The 20340-nt window shown below is 31.5% G+C and overlaps 2 long non-coding RNA genes across 2 annotated transcripts; both read right to left on the bottom strand.

Moving 5' to 3' along the window:
- Nucleotides 1–1781: 1781 nt before the first annotated feature.
- Nucleotides 1782–6070, bottom strand: LOC127706112 (uncharacterized). The gene is made up of 2 exons (XR_007984226.1): nucleotides 5705–6070; nucleotides 1782–4011 (listed from the first exon to the last, which is right to left on the bottom strand). It is a non-coding gene; the product is annotated as an uncharacterized LOC127706112 (long non-coding RNA).
- A 3981-nt stretch (nucleotides 6071–10051) lies between these two features.
- On the bottom strand, nucleotides 10052–19744 carry LOC127706109 (uncharacterized). Its single transcript, XR_007984223.1, has 3 exons — nucleotides 19617–19744; nucleotides 16129–16295; nucleotides 10052–10444 (listed from the first exon to the last, which is right to left on the bottom strand). It is a non-coding gene; the product is annotated as an uncharacterized LOC127706109 (long non-coding RNA).
- Nucleotides 19745–20340: the final 596 nt, after the last annotated feature.

Genomic DNA, 20340 nt, shown 5'->3' on the forward strand with positions numbered 1-20340 from the left:
TCTCTCTTGATGGTTGTGTTTTTGACATTTTCACCTGTTATGTCTGTTTGATTTGTTCACACATCGTTGTCAATATAATGGAATTTGATGTGACTGTCATACAAGTGAGAGGTTTAGCTAGTTATAAAAGCAGGCTCAATCCACCATTTTCTACATAAGAAAGTGCCTGTACCAAGTCAGAATGATAGTTGTTATCCATTCATTTCATGTGTTTGAGCTTTTGATTTTGCCATTTGATTAGGGACTTTCCGTTTTGAATTTTTCTCAGAGTTTAGTATTTTTGTGATTTTACTTTTTTCTAAAAACAAATTGGCAGCAAATCACCTCAAGACAATACATTTCGTTATACATGATTTAAAAGTAGTGTAAGGGATGTAATTCAAACGTAACATTCATGTACATACTTAAGTAAGTAATAGTCCATCAAACAGGAAATCATTGTTTTCCCCTAATTCCTAATGGTTTAAGCTATAACCCTCAAAAGCCAATCCTAACCATCCTTTTGAGGAATGGAAAATCGTGGTATAATTTCAGAGAGATCCATACAATGTTCCACAAGTTATTGTCTGGAAACTAGAAAAATGTTTTTTTGGGCCTCTTTTTGCCTCCTTAAATCCCTAAACTGTTGGGACCACAACCCCTTAAATCAACCCCAACCTTTCTTGTGTGGTTATAAACCTTGTGTTCAAATTTCATACATTTCTATTTACTTATACTAAAGTTATTTAATTATTTAATGTAAATTTGAAAATAATTGATAATCATTATGAATGTCAAAAGTGTATATTTAATTTTGAAGTGTTTTGGTTGTGTTGATAAAAAAACATGTTGCAAAAAAAGACTAGATGTGTCGAAACGACACGAATGGCCCCCATCTCAAAAAGTTGAAAAATCTGCAATTTTAAACAACACATGTGAACACAAACATGATGGTAGTCTCACATATCAAAATTCTGCTCAAAATCTTCAGGCTTTAAAAAACTCCATTTAACTGTGATTTTCGACCATTTATCAAAGTTCAAAGCCTGTAATTTTGGGGAAAATTAGCAAAGCGGAACTAAACATAAACTTGATCTGTAACTCATCATGGTTAACTCACATACCAGAAATCAGCCCAATATCTGAAGGCGTTTAGAAAAAAACCTGTATAACTGTGATTTTCAACAATTTATCGAAGTCCAAAGCCCGTAATTTCGGCAAAAATAGTAGAGCAGGACAAAACTCAAACTTGATCTGTAACTCATTATGGTTAACTCACATACCAAAAATCAGCCCAATATCTGAAGGCCTTTAGAAAAAAAAGTCTGTATAACTGTGATTTTCAACAACTTATCAAAGTCCATTAAGCCTGTAATTTTGGCAAAAATTAGCGGAGCAGAACGAAACTAAAACATCATCTAAAACTCATCATGGTGAACTCACATACCAAAAATCAGCCTAATATCTAAAGGCATTTAGAAAAAAGCCCGTATAATGGTTTGTTGCGGAATGACGGAATGATGGAAAGATGGATTGACGGAATGATGGAATGACAGACAAGGGTAAAACTATATGGCCCCGACAGCTTTGTTGCGGGGACATTAAAAGCTTCATCATGTGTAATTACTAGTTCATGAAGATCAAAAATGTTCTCAACTTGGAAGAAAAACACAGCACTTGGTATCATTCCAACATGAACTGTACAGAAGCTGCTGCTTAATTTGATGAAAAGCCACAACTCTATCTAGCTACTGAGAAGTGCTACAATGTTTATATATAAGCAGCACATAAACAGTAACAAGAAAGGCTGTTAACCTGTGAACTTTTAAACGACAGCAATTTCTCAATATTTAAACTTATCAGATTGATGTAGAAAACAGAAACTACATGAGACAAAACAGAAACTATACTTCCAGACCAGTACACCCTGCCCTTACTATGAAATCACATTCTCTCACAGATTAACTCCCTCTCTATATTCCACTCACAATCATATACCCTCACCCTCTCCATCATTCTATTTTTCTCCCTCCCTTTCTCACCCTTTCACCCTATCATAACACCCTTAACCACCTACCACCTATACCCCTTCTGCTTCGTGTTAAGTCCCTATGAGAAAATTGGGTTAGTAGATGAATACGATATTATAAGATGTACCAGATATGGAAGATCTTAAATTTTAGAAATGTGAAGGAAATTTAGAACTGATTGATATCAAACATAAATATATGAACCTGAGCCACTTTTAGAAATGTAGTCTTATTTTCTACACATAATGGTCATCATAGCATTCATACAAAAGATTAACAGCCAACGTTACAGAAAGCCAAATTGTGTAATGTAAATTTGAAAATAGAATGCTGTTTTGATTGATAAACATTATGGAGGCCAAAAAGTATATATCCCACTCTTAATTTTGAAGTGTTTTTGGTGTGTTGATTACAAAATATGTTGAAAAAAATGAAAAAAACATAAATGAAAATTGCCAAATGGTATAAATCCAAAACACGTAAAACAAAAAGCCAAATGAAAAATGCCAAAGTTTAAAAATGCCAAATGGTATTAAAAATACCTGTCTGCTTGTACTAGCCAGCTGGCCTGTGGGTTAGCTGGACTTTAAGGTGCTAGTTCACCAAGACAAATGCCCACAGTAGGTCACCTATCTTTTCCTTTTGGAGTACCAGTTTTTAAGTCTTTGATTTGACTTGGGGGCTCAACATTTAACTAAAAAAAAGATTAAAAAAAAGGTCTCCTGTATAAATTAAAATTTGGTCTTAAAAAGCAAAATATTCCCTTTGTCCCCCACACCCAAATGGATAAAATAATGTAAAAAGTCCCTCATTTCTCAAATAATCATAAAATGACCTGCCTCAACTTATAAATTAGGATAAAAACAGTAAAATATCTCCAATTAAAATTTGGATAAAAACAGTAAAATATCCGCAATTACAATTTGGATAAAAACAGTAAAATATCCCCAATTAAACTTTGGATAAAAACAAATAAAATACTTTTTTCCCTTAAAAGCATGTTACAGAGCTTCACATGCAGACTGAGCCACCTCACTCTCAGTTTGTTCCAGTAAAAACAATAAAATATCCCCAATTAAAATTTGGATAAAAACAGTAAAATATCCCCAATTAAAATTTGGATAAAAACAAATAAAACACTTTTTCCCCTTAAAAGCATGTTACAGAGCTTCACATGCAGGCTGAGCCACCTCACTCTCAGTTTGTTCCAGTAAAAACAATAAAATATCCCCAATTAAAATTTGGATAAAAACAATAAAATATCCCCAATTAAAATTTGGATAAAAACAGTAAAATATCCCCAATTAAAATTTGGATAAAAACAAATAAAATACTTTTTACAATTAAAAGCATGTTACAGAGCTTCACATGCAGACTGAGCCACCTCACTCTCAGTTTGTTCCAATAAAACAATAAAATATCCCCAATTAAAATTTAGATAAAAACAGTAAAATATCCCCAATTAAAATTTGGATAAAAACAGTAAAATATCCCAAATTAAAATTTGGATAAAAACAGTAAAATATCCCCAATAAAAATTTGGATAAAAACAAATAAAATACTTTTTTCCCTTTAAAAGCATGTTACAGAGCTTCACATGCAGGCTGAGCCACCTCACTCTCAGTTTGTTCTAGTAAAAACAATAAAATATCCCCAATTAAAATTTGGATAAAAACAGTAAAATATCCCCAATTAAAATTTGGATAAAAACAGTAAAATATCCCCAATTAAAATTTGGATAAAAACAGTAAAATATCACCAATTAAAATTTGGATAAAAACAAATAAAATACTTTTTACAATTAAAAGCATGTTACAGAGCTTCACATGCAGACTGAGCCACCTCACTCTCAGTTTGTTCCAGTAAAAACAATAAAATATCCCCAATTAAAATTTGGATAAAAACAGTAAAATATCCCCAATTAAAATTTGGATAAAAACAAATAAAATACTTTTTTCCCCTTAAAAGCATGTTACAGAGCTTCACATGCAGGCTGAGCCACCTCACTCTCAGTTTGTTCTAGTAAAAACAATAAAATATCCCCAATTAAAATTTGGATAAAAACAGTAAAATATCCCCAATTAAAATTTGGCTAAAAACAGTAAAATATCCCCAATTAAAATTTGGATAAAACCAAATAAAATACTTTACAATTAAAAGCATGTTACAGAGCTTCACATGCAGGCTGAGCCACCTCACTCTCAGTTTGTTCCAATAAAACAATAAAATATCCCCAATTAAAATTTAGATAAAAACAGTAAAATATCCCCAATTAAAATTTGGATAAAAACAGTAAAATATCCCAAATTAAAATTTGGATAAAAACAGTAAAATATCCCCAATAAACATTTGGATAAAAACAAATAAAATACTTTTTCCCCCTTAAAAGCATGTTACAGAGCTTCACATGCAGGCTGAGCCACCTCACTCTCAGTTTGTTCTAGTAAAAACAATAAAATATCCCCAATTAAAATGTGGATAAAAACAGTAAAATATCCCCAATTAAAATTTGGATAAAAACAAATAAAAAATATCCCCAATTAAAATTTGGATAAAAACAGTAAAATATCCCCAATTAAAATTTGGATAAAAACAGTAAAATATCCCCAATTAAACTTTGGATAAAAACAAATAAAACACTTTTTCCCCTTAAAAGCATGTCACAGAGCTTCACATGCAGGCTGAGCCACCTCACTCTCAGTTTGTTCCAATAAAAACAATAAAATATCCCCAATTAAAATTTGGATAAAAACAATAAAATATCCCCAATTAAAATTTGGATAAAAACAGTAAAATATCCCCAATTAAAATTTGGATAAAAACAAATAAAATACTTTTTACAATTAAAAGCATGTTACAGAGCTTCACATGCAGACTGAGCCACCTCACTCTCAGTTTGTTCCAATAAAACAATAAAATATCCCCAATTAAAATTTAGATAAAAACAGTAAAATATCCCCAATTAAAATTTGGATAAAAACAATAAAATATCCCCAATTAAAATTTGGATAAAAACAATAAAATATCCCCAATTAAAATTTGGATAAAAACAGTAAAATATCCCCAATTAAAATTTGGATAAAAACAAATAAAATACTTTTTACAATTAAAAGCATGTTACAGAGCTTCACATGCAGACTGAGCCACCTCACTCTCAGTTTGTTCCAATAAAACAATAAAATATCCCCAATTAAAATTTAGATAAAAACAGTAAAATATCCCCAATTAAAATTTGGATAAAAACAGTAAAATATCCCCAATTAAAATTTGGATAAAAACAGTAAAATATCCCCAATTAAACTTTGGATAAAAACAAATAAAATACTTTTTTCCCCTTAAAAGCATGTTACAGAGCTTCACATGCAGGCTGAGCCACCTCACTCTCAGTTTGTTCCAGTAAAAACAATAAAATATCCCCAATTAAAATTTGGATAAAAACAAATAAAATACTTTTTTCCCTTTAAAAGCATGTTACAGAGCTTCACATGCAGGCTGAGCCACCTCACTCTCAGTTTGTTCTAGTAAACACAATAAAATATCCCCAATTAAAATTTGGATAAAAACAGTAAAATATCCCCAATTAAAATTTGGATAAAAACAGTAAAATATCACCAATTAAAATTTGGATAAAAACAAATAAAATACTTTTTACAATTAAAAGCATGTTACAGAGCTTCACATGCAGACTGAGCCACCTCACTCTCAGTTTGTTCCAGTAAAAACAATAAAATATCCCCAATTAAAATTTGGATAAAAACAGTAAAATATCCCCAATTAAAATTTGGATAAAAACAAATAAAATACTTTTTTCCCCTTAAAAGCATGTTACAGAGCTTCACATGCAGGCTGAGCCACCTCACTCTCAGTTTGTTCTAGTAAAAACAATAAAATATCCCCAATTAAAATTTGGATAAAAACAGTAAAATATCCCCAATTAAAATTTGGATAAAAACAGTAAAATATCCCCAATTAAAATTTGGATAAAACCAAATAAAATACTTTACAATTAAAAGCATGTTACAGAGCTTCACATGCAGGCTGAGCCACCTCACTCTCAGTTTGTTCCAATAAAACAATAAAATATCCCTAATTAAAATTTAGATAAAAACAGTAAAATATCCCCAATTAAAATTTGGATAAAAACAGTAAAATATCCCAAATTAAAATTTGGATAAAAACAGTAAAATATCCCCAATAAACATTTGGATAAAAACAAATAAAATACTTTTTTCCCCTTAAAAGCATGTTACAGAGCTTCACATGCAGGCTGAGCCACCTCACTCTCAGTTTGTTCTAGTAAAAACAATAAAATATCCCCAATTAAAATGTGGATAAAAACAGTAAAATATCCCCAATTAAAATTTGGATAAAAACAAATAAAAAATATCCCCAATTAAAATTTGGATAAAAACAGTAAAATATCCCCAATTAAAATTTGGATAAAAACAGTAAAATATCCCCAATTAAACTTTGGATAAAAACAAATAAAATACTTTTTTCCCCTTAAAAGCATGTTACAGAGCTTCACATGCAGGCTGAGCCACCTCACTCTCAGTTTGTTCTAGTAAAAACAATAAAATATCCCCAATTAAAATGTGGATAAAAACAGTAAAATATCCCCAATTAAAATTTGGATAAAAACAAATAAAAAATATCCCCAATTAAAATTTGGATAAAAACAGTAAAATATCCCCAATTAAAATTTGGATAAAAACAGTAAAATATCCCCAATTAAACTTTGGATAAAAACAAATAAAATACTTTTTTCCCCTTAAAAGCATGTTACAGAGCTTCACATGCAGGCTGAGCCACCTCACTCTCAGTTTGTTCCAGTAAAAACAATAAAATATCCCCAATTAAAATTTGGATAAAAACAGTAAAATATCCCCAATTAAAATTTGGATAAAAACAGTAAAATATCCCCCAATTAAAATTTGGATAAAAACAGTAAAATATCCCCAATTAAAATTTGGATAAAAACAAATAAAATACTTTTTACAATTAAAAGCATGTTACAGAGCTTCACATGCAGACTGAGCCACCTCACTCTCAGTTTGTTCCAGTAAAAACAATAAAATATCCCCAATTAAAATTTGGATAAAAACAGTAAAATAATCCCAATTAAAATTTGGATAAAAACAAATAAAATACATTTCAATTAAAAGCATGTTACAGAGCTTCACATGCAGGCTGAGCCACCTCACTCTCAGTTTGTTCCAGTAAAAACAATAAAATATCCCCAATTAAAATTTGGATAAAAACAGTAAAATATCCCCAATTAAAATTTGGATAAAAACAAATAAAATACTTTTTACAATTAAAAGCATGTTACAGAGCTTCACATGCAGGCTGAGCCACCTCACTCTCAGTTTGTTCCAGTAAAAACAATAAAATATCCCCAATTAAAATTTGGATAAAAACAGTAAAATATCCCCAATTAAAATTTGGATAAAAACAAATAAAATACTTTTTTCCCCTTAAAAGCATGTTACAGAGCTTCACATGCAGGCTGAGCCACCTCACTCTCAGTTTGTGCTAGTAAAAACAATAAAATATCCCCAATTAAAATGTGGATAAAAACAGTAAAATATCCCCAAATAAAATTTGGATAAAAACAGTAAAAATATCCCCAATTAAAATTTGGATAAAAACAAATAAAAAATATCCCCAATTAAAATTTGGATAAAAACAGTAAAATATCCGCAATTAAAATTTGGATAAAAACAAATAAAATACTTTTTTCCCCTTAAAAGCATGTTACAGAGCTTCACATGCAGGCTGAGCCACCTCACTCTCAGTTTGTTCTAGTAAAATCAATAAAATATCCCCAATTAAAATTTGGATAAAAACAGTAAAATATCCCCAATTAAAATTTGAATAAAAACAGTAAAATATCCCCAATTAAAATTTGGATAAAAACAAATAAAATACTTTTTACAATTAAAAGCATGTTACAGAGTTTCACATGCAGGCTGAGCCACCTCACTCTCAGTTTGTTCCAGTAAAAACAATAAAATATCCCAAATTAAAATTTGGATAAAAACAGTAAAATATCCCCAATTAAAATTTGGATAAAAACAAATAAAATACTTTTTACAATTAAAAGCATGTTACAGAGCTTCACATGCAGACTGAGCCACCTCGCTCTCAGTTTTCCCTTAAAAGCATGTTACAGAGCTTCACATGCAGACTGAGCCACCTCACTCTCAGTTGGTGCAAAAAATATTTTGACTGAGCCATCGCACATCAGTCAAACTGAGCCACCTCACTCTCAGTTTAACATACCAGTAAGAATGGATACTTGATAGGTATGACGGGGGACGTTCCTATACCTAAAAGGGAGGTATAGTATCTGTGAACCCCAAACACAGAGCGCGGCTTAACTTCGTCATACGTATACACAAGTATCCAATGCTAACTGATACATAACGTTGTCATGTTTTTCATGTCAGTCACTGAAAATAATTTTTAAATGTTACAACTGAAATAATAACAAAAACCTTGATTCCAAGTTGCCTGTGATAGGAAGTGAAATAATATCAAAAACCTTGATTCCAAGTTGCCTGTATTAAGAAGTGAAATAACTTCTCTGTAAAATATATCTAGTTTTGAAATTCTTTAGGATTGAAGAACATGTTGCATTCTGGTAAACACAGTGTGACAGCAACTCAACTATAAAGTAAAACCAGAAAGATATGAAAATGTAAAAAGTTGAGGTCTGGAGCTGGCATGTCAGTAACTGCTAGTAGTCTGTTGTTATTTATGTATTATTGTCATTTTGTTTATTTTCTTTTGTTTCATATTCTGACATCAAACTCAGACAACTCTTAAACTGAGTTTCACTGTGCGTATTTTTGTGCGATTTTTTTTTCTACATTGGCTAGAGGTATAAGGGGAGAGTTGAGATCTCAAAAATACATGTTTAACCCCGCCACAATTTTGTGCCTGTCCCAAGTCAGGAGCCTCTGGCCTTTGTTACTCTAGTATGATTTTCAATTGTAGTATCTTGTGTATAATTAGTTTAGTATGATGTCCATTATCACTGAACTAGTATATATGTTTAGGGGCCAGCTGAAGGACGCATTAGGGTGCGTGAGTTTATAGCTGCATTCAAGACCCATAAGGGGCCTTCAGCTGTTGTCTGCTCTATGGTCGAGTTGTTGTCTCTTTGACACATTCCCCATTTCCATTCTCAATTTTAGTCTTTAATCATTACTTTTTCAAATTATGACTTGGATTGAGAGTTGCCTCATTGGCACTCATACCACATATTCTTATATCTATTTAACAATGACTTGTTCTTAGGTGGAAAGTCATTTTACTATTTATTCGAATTTCAAGATATCTCATATAATATAAGATATGTTATATAATATAATATATGATATCTTATTTAATGTATAAGATATCTTATTCAATATATGATAGCTTATAATTTCATTTTTATACAATATCTTATATATCAAATGAGATATCTTATATATTATACAAGATATAGATATCTTATATATTATATAAGATATCTCATAAAGTATATAAGATATATTACATACTTTATATGATATCTTCTGAATTTTATAAGATATCTCATATAGTTTAAAAGATATTTTATAAATTTTATGAGATATCTTAAAAACTATTTGAGATATCTTATAAACTATATAAGATATCTTATATAATATGTGAGATATCTTATAAAATTAAATGAGATATCTTATATAGTTAATGAGATATCTTATATAGTTTATAAGATATCTTATATAGTTTATAAGATATCTTATATAGTTTATTAGATATCTTATATATTTTATAAGATATCATTGGCATTTAAGGATAGTTATTCTCATTAGCAACCCTTCCATATATCCTTTTTTTTATATGGTTGAGAGATAAATGTAGTTTCCTGTGTGTATAACTGTGCATTGAGATGCACTTTCAGGCTAAAAATAGACTTGATAAATTTCTGGCAGCACATCTATCAAGAATTAGCATATGACAATTTATTCTGTTATAAGTTTCAAGAAAGAAAATAAAAATTTGTCTATCTTTTATGTTGTTTTTGTTTATTCTAAACATATAAAACATTTTCATAATTCATTTAAATGAGCAAAAATTCTTCAATTCATACCAAGAATGTACCGTTTTAAACAAATCCTACTGAAATCTGAAGAATACCGTACAAGTTCTTCAAGTCTTTAATAGCATACAAATGTTTGTCACAGGCTATTATGGCCTTGTAAGTGTTCATATGAAAAATACCACATTTAGGTCATACAAATGCTAGTCCAGATAACATCCATGTAGTCTTTGAATTATTTGATTATTGTCTCATTTTTGTTAAGGATTCACTTCTAATACAATTGACCTTATTCAAAGATGACGTGTTGACAACTCCTCTTCAACCAAATTGCTTGTTCTGAACTTCTCTCAACATACTGAAAAGTAAAAATAAGATTTACTATCCCTAAAGTATGCATGTTTAAGTTTAATCAGCCATTCATATGTAAAGTTTAGTTTAATCAATTTTGAATAATTGGTAAATGATTATAAAAAAGATGTGGAATGATTGCCAATGAGACAAATCTCAACAAGAGACCAAATGGCACAGAAATTAACTACTTTAAGTCACAGAACATGGTCATAGATAAAAGGCTCCAAAATTACCATAGTAAAATAATTCAAACAAGAAAACTAATGGCCTGATATAAGTACAAAACTAGAGGCTCTAAAGAGCCTGTGTCGCTCACCTTGGTCTATGTTCATACTAAACAAAGGACATACATAATAGATGAGAATAGAATTCATGACAAAATTATATTTTGGTGTTGATGATGTGTTTGTCAATCTTACTTTACTGAACATTCTTGCTGTTTCGATTTTCTCTATCTATAATGAACTTGGCTCAGTAGTTTCAAAGGAAAATATTATGTAAAAGTTTACAAAAATTTACATAATTTACGAGAATTGTTTAAAATTTACTATAAAAAGCAATAACTCCTTATTGACCGTTTTGGTCAAGTTGACTTTTGTGTACAATTTGGAGTTTAGTATGGCGTTCATTATCACTGAACTAGTATATATATTTGTTTGGGGGCCAGCTGAAGGACGCCTCCGGGTGCGGGAATTTCTCGCTGCATTGAAGACCTGTTGGTGACCTTCTGCTGTTGTCTGTTCTATGGTCGGGTTGTTGTCTCTTTGACACATTCCCCATTTCCATTCTTAATTTTATTATTTGTAGATCTTACTTTGCTATACATAATTGCTGTTTACAGTTTATCTTTATCTAAGATAATATTGAAGATAATAACCAAAAACTGCAAAATTTTCTTAAAATTACCAATTCAGGGGCAGGAACCCAACAACAGGTTGCCTGATTTGTCTGAAAATTTCAGGGCAGTTAGATCTTGACTTAATGAACATATTTTAATGAATGAGATTTGCTCTAAATGCTTTGAATTCAGAGATATTAGGCAAAAATTGCATTTTACCCCTATATACTATTTTTAGCCATGTCGGCCATCTTGGTTTGTGGACGGGGTCATTGGACACATTTTTAAAACTACATACCATTAAGATGATGATTGCCAAGTTTGGTTAAATTTGTCAAAGTAGTTTCAGAGGAGAAGATTTTTTTAAAAGATTACTAAAATTTTAGAAAAATGGTTAAAAATTGACTATAAAGGGCAATAACTCCTTAAGGGGTCAACTGACAATTTAGGTCATGTTGACTTATTTGTAGATCTTACTTTGCTGAACATTATTGCTGTTTTCAGTTTATCTCTTTCTATAATAATATTCAAGATTATAACCAAAAACTGCAAAATTTCCTTAAAATTACTAAATCGGGGGCAGCAACCAAACAACGGGTTGTCCGATTTGTCTGTAAATTTCAGGGCAGATAGATCTTGACCTGATAAACAGTTTTACCCCAGTCAGATTTGCTCTAAATGCTTTGGTTTCAGAGATATAAGCCAAAATCTACATTTTACCCCTATGTTCTATTTTTAGCCATGGCGGCCATCTTGGTTAGTTGGCCGGGTCATCGCACACATTTTTTAAACTAGATACCCCAATGATTATTGTAGCCTAGTTTGGTTAAATTTGGCCCCGTAGTTTCAGAGGAGAAGATTTTTGTAAAAGTTTACGGACGACGGACGCCAAGTGATGAGAAAAGCTCACTTGGCCCTTTGGGCCAGGTGAGCTAAAAATAGGCACGTAAACACTGAGATTACTATATAATAATACTATGCTTTGGGGTAGACATCAACCTGAACCATTGATCTTTTGATTCTTAAACCTTCACCCCAGCCACACAAACACACACACAGTCGATGCTAATGCAGAAGTTCTGTTCTGTTCATACTTTCGTAACAATATTCAAGAATATTATATTTTCTTATATCCTCTACTGTAAAATCCCTACCTGCTTAGGAATTTGAATTAATGTGGTCATTACACGCAGATCTGAGATTACTGGAAGATAGTTGATTGATTTATTGCTAAACATCCAGAGGCAAATAGTTTTGCATGATCAGGACAAAAACAAATTTACGATACTAGTAAATACAACAGTTAGCCACTAGGTCCTGTAATAGGGGTCGTCCAGGATGAAGGTCTGAACTTTTGAAAATGCCATCGGAAAATTGGGGTTTATTGATCTTTATTGGATAGGGACAGATATTTTGCCTTTCAGCAGACCCCTCAAAGAGTTGTTGCAAGTGTTATTAGCGTGCAGAGAGCGAGGCGAAAATTTGTTTGGACTATTTTAAGCTTAAGGCCCACAGAGGGTCAAGGGAAACGATTTTCAACTTTTTCGAACGAATCTTTTAACTCATTGGGGAAAAATTGGTTAAACAAATCTAAAATTTTTGAACTTTTATGAATAACTTTCAGATACAGTTTCATACACAAAGTCAATGATACACTTATTCAAAGTCAAGTCAACAGTTTTTTTCTGCCAATAAAATCAGTTATACTCTCATCAACATCAACATTGAGGTGTGGGTGGGTATGAAGAAGGGATAGATTAGAAAGTCGCTCGTCTCCGATTTCAGGTAGGACTTGACGCGTCGCATCACACTGAAGGATCTTTCACTAGTTGCCGATGAAACGGGCATTGTCAATAAAATCAAAATAATCCTATGCACCGAAGGGTACAGATCGGTGTTTGAATACGGACGGGCACCGTATAAATAATAATACGCATTAGAACTACAATGTGAATTTTTTTTTTTATTCCAAAGGGGTATATAATTGGCAAATTTATGTATAGGCACGTGCCTAGTCGAGCCTTAGGTAGCTACGCTACTGAATGTGGCAGCCAAGCGATGCATTTACTAACAACGGTATACCATAATACGTCCCGTAAATGGGCGTATAAAAATGAGTGCATATGATTGGCATAAAAGACTAACATTGTTAGACATAATGAATAATATACAGAATTCAATATTTCACAAGGAACAACCATGGAATTAACATGATTAAGGAAAACTGGGTAGCAACGTACAAGTGCCCGGTATATGGTTTAGCAACACCCAGCGGCTATGGGTTTTGTAACCATGTGTGTTAAACAATCAAAATCCTAGTGGTATACTGAGCCAGGGATAACTTCTTATATAGATATAGGAAGATGTGGTATGAGTGCCAATGAGACAACTCTCCATCCAAGTTACAATTTATAAAAGTAAACCATTATAGGTCAAGGTAAGGCCTTCAACACGGAGCATTGGCTGTGGCACACTGAACAGCAAGCTATAAAGGGCCCCAAAAAATTACTAGTGTAAAATCATTCAAACGGAAAAACCAACGGTCTAATTTATATTAAAACGAGAAACGAGAAACACGTATGAACTACATAAACAGACGACAACTACTGTAATCAGGTTCCTGACTTAGGACAGGTGCAAACATTTGCAGCGGGATTAAACTATTTAATGGTACCAAACCTTCTCCCTTTTCTGAAACAATAGTATAACATCACAACATAGAAAAACACACTATAAAATATCAATTGGAAGGCTTAACTCAATCAAAAAACGTAAATTAACACATAATGAACGAATAAATTTGATTGATTGATTGATTGTTGATTGCTTTACGCCGCATTAGCACAACAAGGCTATATCGCGGCGACGAATAAATTTGACCTGTGACACCTGAATGCAAATACACAGTTAATAAAAAATTACAAGGGATAAATAATTAAAGTCAAAAGTTAATAAACAGGTTTAAACAAAGTTAAAGTATGATATCACTGTTATATCTATTTACAGGCTAGTGATACAGTAGTTTCACTACTTAGACCATTCAGCCACTGAGGCCCCATTATGGCAGATCCAGGGGAGGGTTGCTGGGGTTGGAACCCCCCTTTTTTTAACGATCAATGCATTTGAGGTCATATAGTTCTCTTACTTTAGATTGCCTTAACTAAATGGTATGAAAGTTATAATACACAATACTTATTACCACTAAACTCAGTTCAAGTACAAATTTGGGTAGCATCACTTTTACCATTCTTCATGATCAGTTATGTCCCTTTATGCCAATATGTTTTTTCAGTAAAATACAAATCTATACAGTATGGTCAAAATATTGACCCTAGAAACTGATGAGTATAATAGTACCAGGTAAAATATGGAATTTATGAATATTAGTCCAATAGTCCATGTAGAATATGGAAAATGAATAAAAAAATTTATATCTTGAAGTTACTCCTGAATTTCAAATGGTAATTGTTCATAAAACATGTAAACCATAATGCCAAAGAAGTATAGACCTATGTCTTCTTTTTGTTTGTGACAATGCAAACATTCTATAGCCAATGTCAATGAATTAAGACTGAGATGTAGGGTTAAATAATTTCCACGAAGACAAGAAATGCCAATGCTAATCATTCTTATACAATTTTATACCAAAACTACCATTCATTGACTAAAATTTATAAGCGGTTCCCTCTAAACTGGATAAAGCACAAACTTGAACCTATATTAATTACATTTTTCTGATACTAACGTTTCATAGATTATGAACTATGATGAGGGAACAGTACAATATATATATATAGGAAGATGTGGTATGAGTGCCAATGAGACAACTCTCCATCGTAGTTACAATTTATAAAAGTAAACCATTATAGGCCAAGGTACGGCCTTCAACACGGAGCCTTGGCTCACACCGAACAGCAAGCTATAAAGGGCCCCAAAAAATTACTAGTGTAAAACCATTCAAACGGAAAAACCAACGGTCTAATCTATATAAAAACGAGAAACGAGAAACACGTATGAACTACATAAACAGACGACAACTACTGTAATCAGATTCCTGACTTAGGACAGGTGCAAACATTTGCAGTGGGATTAAACGTTTTAATGGTACCAAACCTTCTCCCTTTTCTGAAACAATAGTATAACATCACAACATAGAAAAACACACTATAAAATATCAATTGGAAGGCTTAACTCAATCAAAAAACGTTAATTAACACACAATGAAGGAATAAATTTGACCTGTGACACCTGAATGCAAATACACAATTAATAAAAAATTACAGGGGATAAATAATTAAAGTCAAAAGTAAATAAACAGGTTTAAATGTAGCATGTATAGGATTGCATACCAATATATTTAACAGAAAAATTTCGATCTGATCTGGAAATTTGAGTGATAATACAAGAACGCAAATGTTTCTATTTCTATTCAATAACTGGTCGTCTCCTGTGTAACAACTTTTTATATGAAGAATCTGCAGATGGTTTGTTGCAAAGCAAATTTTATTGCCACCACCACCTATCTTTCGTCCATAGTTCCTCCCCTCTCCAACAATTTTTACAAAATTTTTAGAAGCTACTTAAGTTATTTACATCTATTATTAACATTTTTTATCATCTTGAATATGCATTAAACATTTACCACATTACAGTAAACAAGCAATGTCTAAGCAGATGCATAGCTGAAGATATGGTATGGGTTTTGCTCATTGTTGAAAGCCATAGTAACATACCATTGCTTAAATCTGCAATATTTGGACTCTCAGGGATAGTTGTCTCATTGGCAATCATAGTACCACATCTTTTTTATTTATGACTATTGATAAAAATCAACCGATCAAGTCTCCTACCTGTAAACTTGGATTAAATCTTCTGTGATGAATGACCTCTCCTTTATATCAATTTCAAAATTCATAACTGCTTCTCCTTATGTCAATCATTGGCTCTCTTCAAATATCCTTTCTATGCATTTAACCATGAAGATTCTTCATTTGATTCATTTACTAATACAAATTTCCTGCAAAACATAAAAACATGTCAATTAGGATAAACAAATAGGCATATTATTTTTAGAATATTTGTACAAAACTGAGTAGTTTTGGTAGTATAATAAAAATAAACACATCAGATACTGACCCTGCAATATTAATAATCAGTACAAAGAAAGATAACTCTGTTCATTTAAGATGACGATATCAACGAGATGGCTCTAGGGAGTGTGTTGGTTTGTGCAAACTTGTCATATAACATGTATAAGGGCAATCACGATTTTGGCAAAATTTGACATATTTGTAGATCTTGTCTTGCTGATCATTTTTGCTATTAAAGACCAAACAGCCTATTGTTGATGCGCATCAACTAACGCAACTTGGTAGTGACATAAAAGCTCTATGACGTTGTTTCTAGCCATGAAAAAAAACGTCAAATTATAACGTCCTATTTCGCGTTTTTCACGGATTCCAACATGGTGTACGCTTAAAACTACGTTTTCCAAGAAAAGTGGAATTAAGCGTCGCACTGATACCTAGTGGAAATTAAACACAAATGAACACAAAAGATACTACACTATCTGTAACCTCCGTTCTAATAAAAATAATAATAAAAATATAAATTTTGAACTCGGCTTTTTGCATTTGCACCGATCTGCATTTCACTTTTTTTCTTTCACTTGCGCCGATTTTGTCTTTCATTTGCGCAGATTGTGTACAGGTAAATTATAGGTGAAAGTTATTTTTTTATTTATCATATAAACCTCTTCCGTTAGCCAGTTGTACATATGTTATGAATTGTCAATTATAACATGTACAGTATATAACTGTTGTCCCCTGCTCACAAAGGGGAGGTGGGAGTAGAATTTCGAGCAGGATAAGCCAATTTAAAAGATATTTGTGCACTCTGTTTACATCCACTAAAATCACGGAGTAAAATTCTATTTACAGCATTTCAAAGCACCACAATAAAATCCATAAAAATGTAATACTAGAACAATGAATTATTATCTTGCCGAGAATTTATATGCCACACATCTGATATATTCCTTTCTTGTCATTTTATCTTTTCTATACTTGTTGTACTTGCCAAATGTTTCATTTCAAATTGTCTCAAGGAGAAATGATAAAGATTTCGCCTGATCTCACAGAAGCTTAAGGCAAAAAATATAAGAAATTAATATACTCAGTGAATGTGAATTAAAATAAAAATTTACGGTTTTTAAAACTAAACTTGTAAATTTAACTTATGACAAAAACAATTGCTTCAAGAATAAGACCCAACATAAAATTTCTCACTTTCAAAAAGCTACAATGACCGGAAAGATTGAAAACAAATTTCGATTTTCAATGCCGGCAATCTATACATACAACCTTGTCTTTGTTTTAATTTCCAAAATGAGCTATTTAGATTCATAATATTTCATCCTGTTTTGAGGAATACTTTATAGTTTTCAACGGGAAATTATTTCTTAGATTCTAAATCAATTTTTGAATTAAAAACTTAATTGTATTTTATATTTACTGTCTCGTTTATTCAAAACACGTGAGGTAGTAATAACGTAGATCGTATTTTATGATAGGTTAAATGGATGTAAAACGTTTTAGAATCAAACACTTTAATTCATATATTATACCTATAATTTTAATTTTCTTATATTTTAAATATTCAGAAATAATGAATCCACAAACTAGATGGAATAATTTGTATACGCTCGTCTTAGTCGAGACACATAATGGTATAAAGAAGTCCGTCCGTGCTAATGTCTGTCCGTCTGTCAACAGTAGCGAAAGAGTGCGCTAGGGCGAAGTTCTGAAATTGACGCGACAAAAAAACCCACACATCTAGTCTAATATAGTCAAATAGTCTGTAAGTTAGCCAGTGTCATCTTTCATTTCTCTTTTTATTTTCAATGATTTTGCTAATGAGAGGGAGAGGACAAAAACAGACTTTCCTTTCTAAAGCGTCGTAAAAGGTTATTTCGAACAATTTTTCATTCCGACGGATGGTGTTTCTGAAGGTTAATTTTGTGCGGCAACAACATCATGAGATCTGATACTGATACATACATGTGATCTCTTGTATTACCGGATAATAAAGTAGGTGAATATGGTTGTTATTCTTGATTCTTGAAAATTTAAATGTGGGTTTCAAACGTCCAATTTGCAATTTTTTTCAAACAGTGCGCCAGCAAGGAAAACTTGTACTATGACGTCAGATTCAATGTTCTGAAGAAAGACAACTCTTTTCTCCAAAACGAACGAGAAAAAAACATGAAAATTAATCATTACTTTTTTGAAAGGTCGGTGACATATACATTTTTTTGCTTTATTTTGAAGAGTACACATGGCACTTTCCTTCTTGAAATTTTTATGAAAATATCACTGGTAGATATTTTTTAATACTTGAAACGTTTTTAAAATCAAAACAATAAGAGTCTTAAACTCTTGAACCTGTATTTGATAGACACAAATCTACTGTTTAACATGAAACACGAATTATGCTTGTAGGTTTGATATTATGGGATTTTTTGAGAGTTTAAATAACAAGCAAATATCATGTTAATATTCGGGAAAACACGAAACTGAGGTAGCTATAGTGACAAAACTAAGTCGGTGACCCTGAATTTTTTTTATCATATTTTGTTCCTCAAATCATGAAATACATTCACACAAAATTTTAAGGAAAAATCACTGGTAGAACTGAATAGGCTGTTTGGTCTTTAAAGTGGCTTTCTATCTATAATAGTTAAATGTAAAATATTATTATTGTTTTTCAGAAAAGGAAAAAAATGATAAAAGTCATCATTAACCAGTCAATAACTCTAATAATGAGTAGGTTTAATTTCGTTAAAGTTTGACTTGTTTGTAGATATTGTCTTGTTGATCATTTTTGCAATTTGAAGTTTCTTTAAGCTATAATGTTTAAAGGGGCGGATCCAGCAATTTCAAAAGGGGGAGGGGGGTCCCAACCCAGGATAAAAAGGGGGAGGGGGTTTCCAACCATATGTCCCCATTCATTTACATTAAATGTCCAAAAAAAAAGGGGGGTCCAATACATAATTACTTTTAATTTTTTTGGCAATAACCGAGATATTCAAATATTGTTTGGCATAAATTCTTATAAAATGATTATTTAGACTTATCTGATTGAACCAATATTTTATAAATATGTGCTTTTGTGTTTCATAATAATCTTTCATTTGAACCTTTTATTCTGAAATCATTCATTTGAACCTTTCATTCTGAAATCATTCATTTTTACCATTCATACAAAATCATTAATGTAATACATTCATGTATCTGAGTATATAAGAAGGCATGTGAGGTATTAATTATGGAACACTGACCTTATTTGAAAAAAAATCAAAGATGTCCACCAAATTTAAATAAAATTATATAAGGAACAGCACAGCTCCAATCAGTTCAAAATATAAGTAAAGTCTGACTAAACAAAAGAATTTCCCTCCTAAATAGACACATGACTTAATGAACCAATTATCATAAAGGAGACAGAGTTTTCATAGCACAAACTAGTTAAACCTAGAGAGTAAACTAATACTCAATGGATCAAAATTCACTGAGCCATGAAGAAAGAAGTCTTACAATAAATAAAACCACTGATGCATGACTAGAAACTACTCATTAATTACTTAGAATTAAATTTACTAAAATCTGATGTAAAATATAAAAATATCAAAGTATGATACACAAAACAACAGTATCCAAATTAACATACTACATGTAGTTACCATGGTTACTTGTTTGATTAACATTCAGTGGCAATAACATTTAAATGGAGTACTTCTGAGTTTTCCCCAAAAAAAACCAAACATTTTCTTTTGAATATTAAAATAAATATCTGAAGATTTTGTTTTGGTGATTATTTTGTGAATCTTGTCCTCATGATTATTTCTGCTCTGATTTTTTTTACTGCCCCTGCCGCAGTTGAGGGGGCATTAAGTTTTACCCTTGTATGTCTGTACTTACGTACGTCCCAAAATTGGTTTCGGTTTTCTAACTTTAGTTTGCCTCAACCAAATGATATGAAACTTGAACACAATGCTTATTACC

The sequence above is a fragment of the Mytilus californianus genome, unplaced genomic scaffold (genome assembly GCF_021869535.1).
Source record: "Mytilus californianus isolate M0D057914Y unplaced genomic scaffold, xbMytCali1.0.p SCAF_6, whole genome shotgun sequence".
NCBI lineage: Eukaryota > Metazoa > Mollusca > Bivalvia > Mytilida > Mytilidae > Mytilus > Mytilus californianus.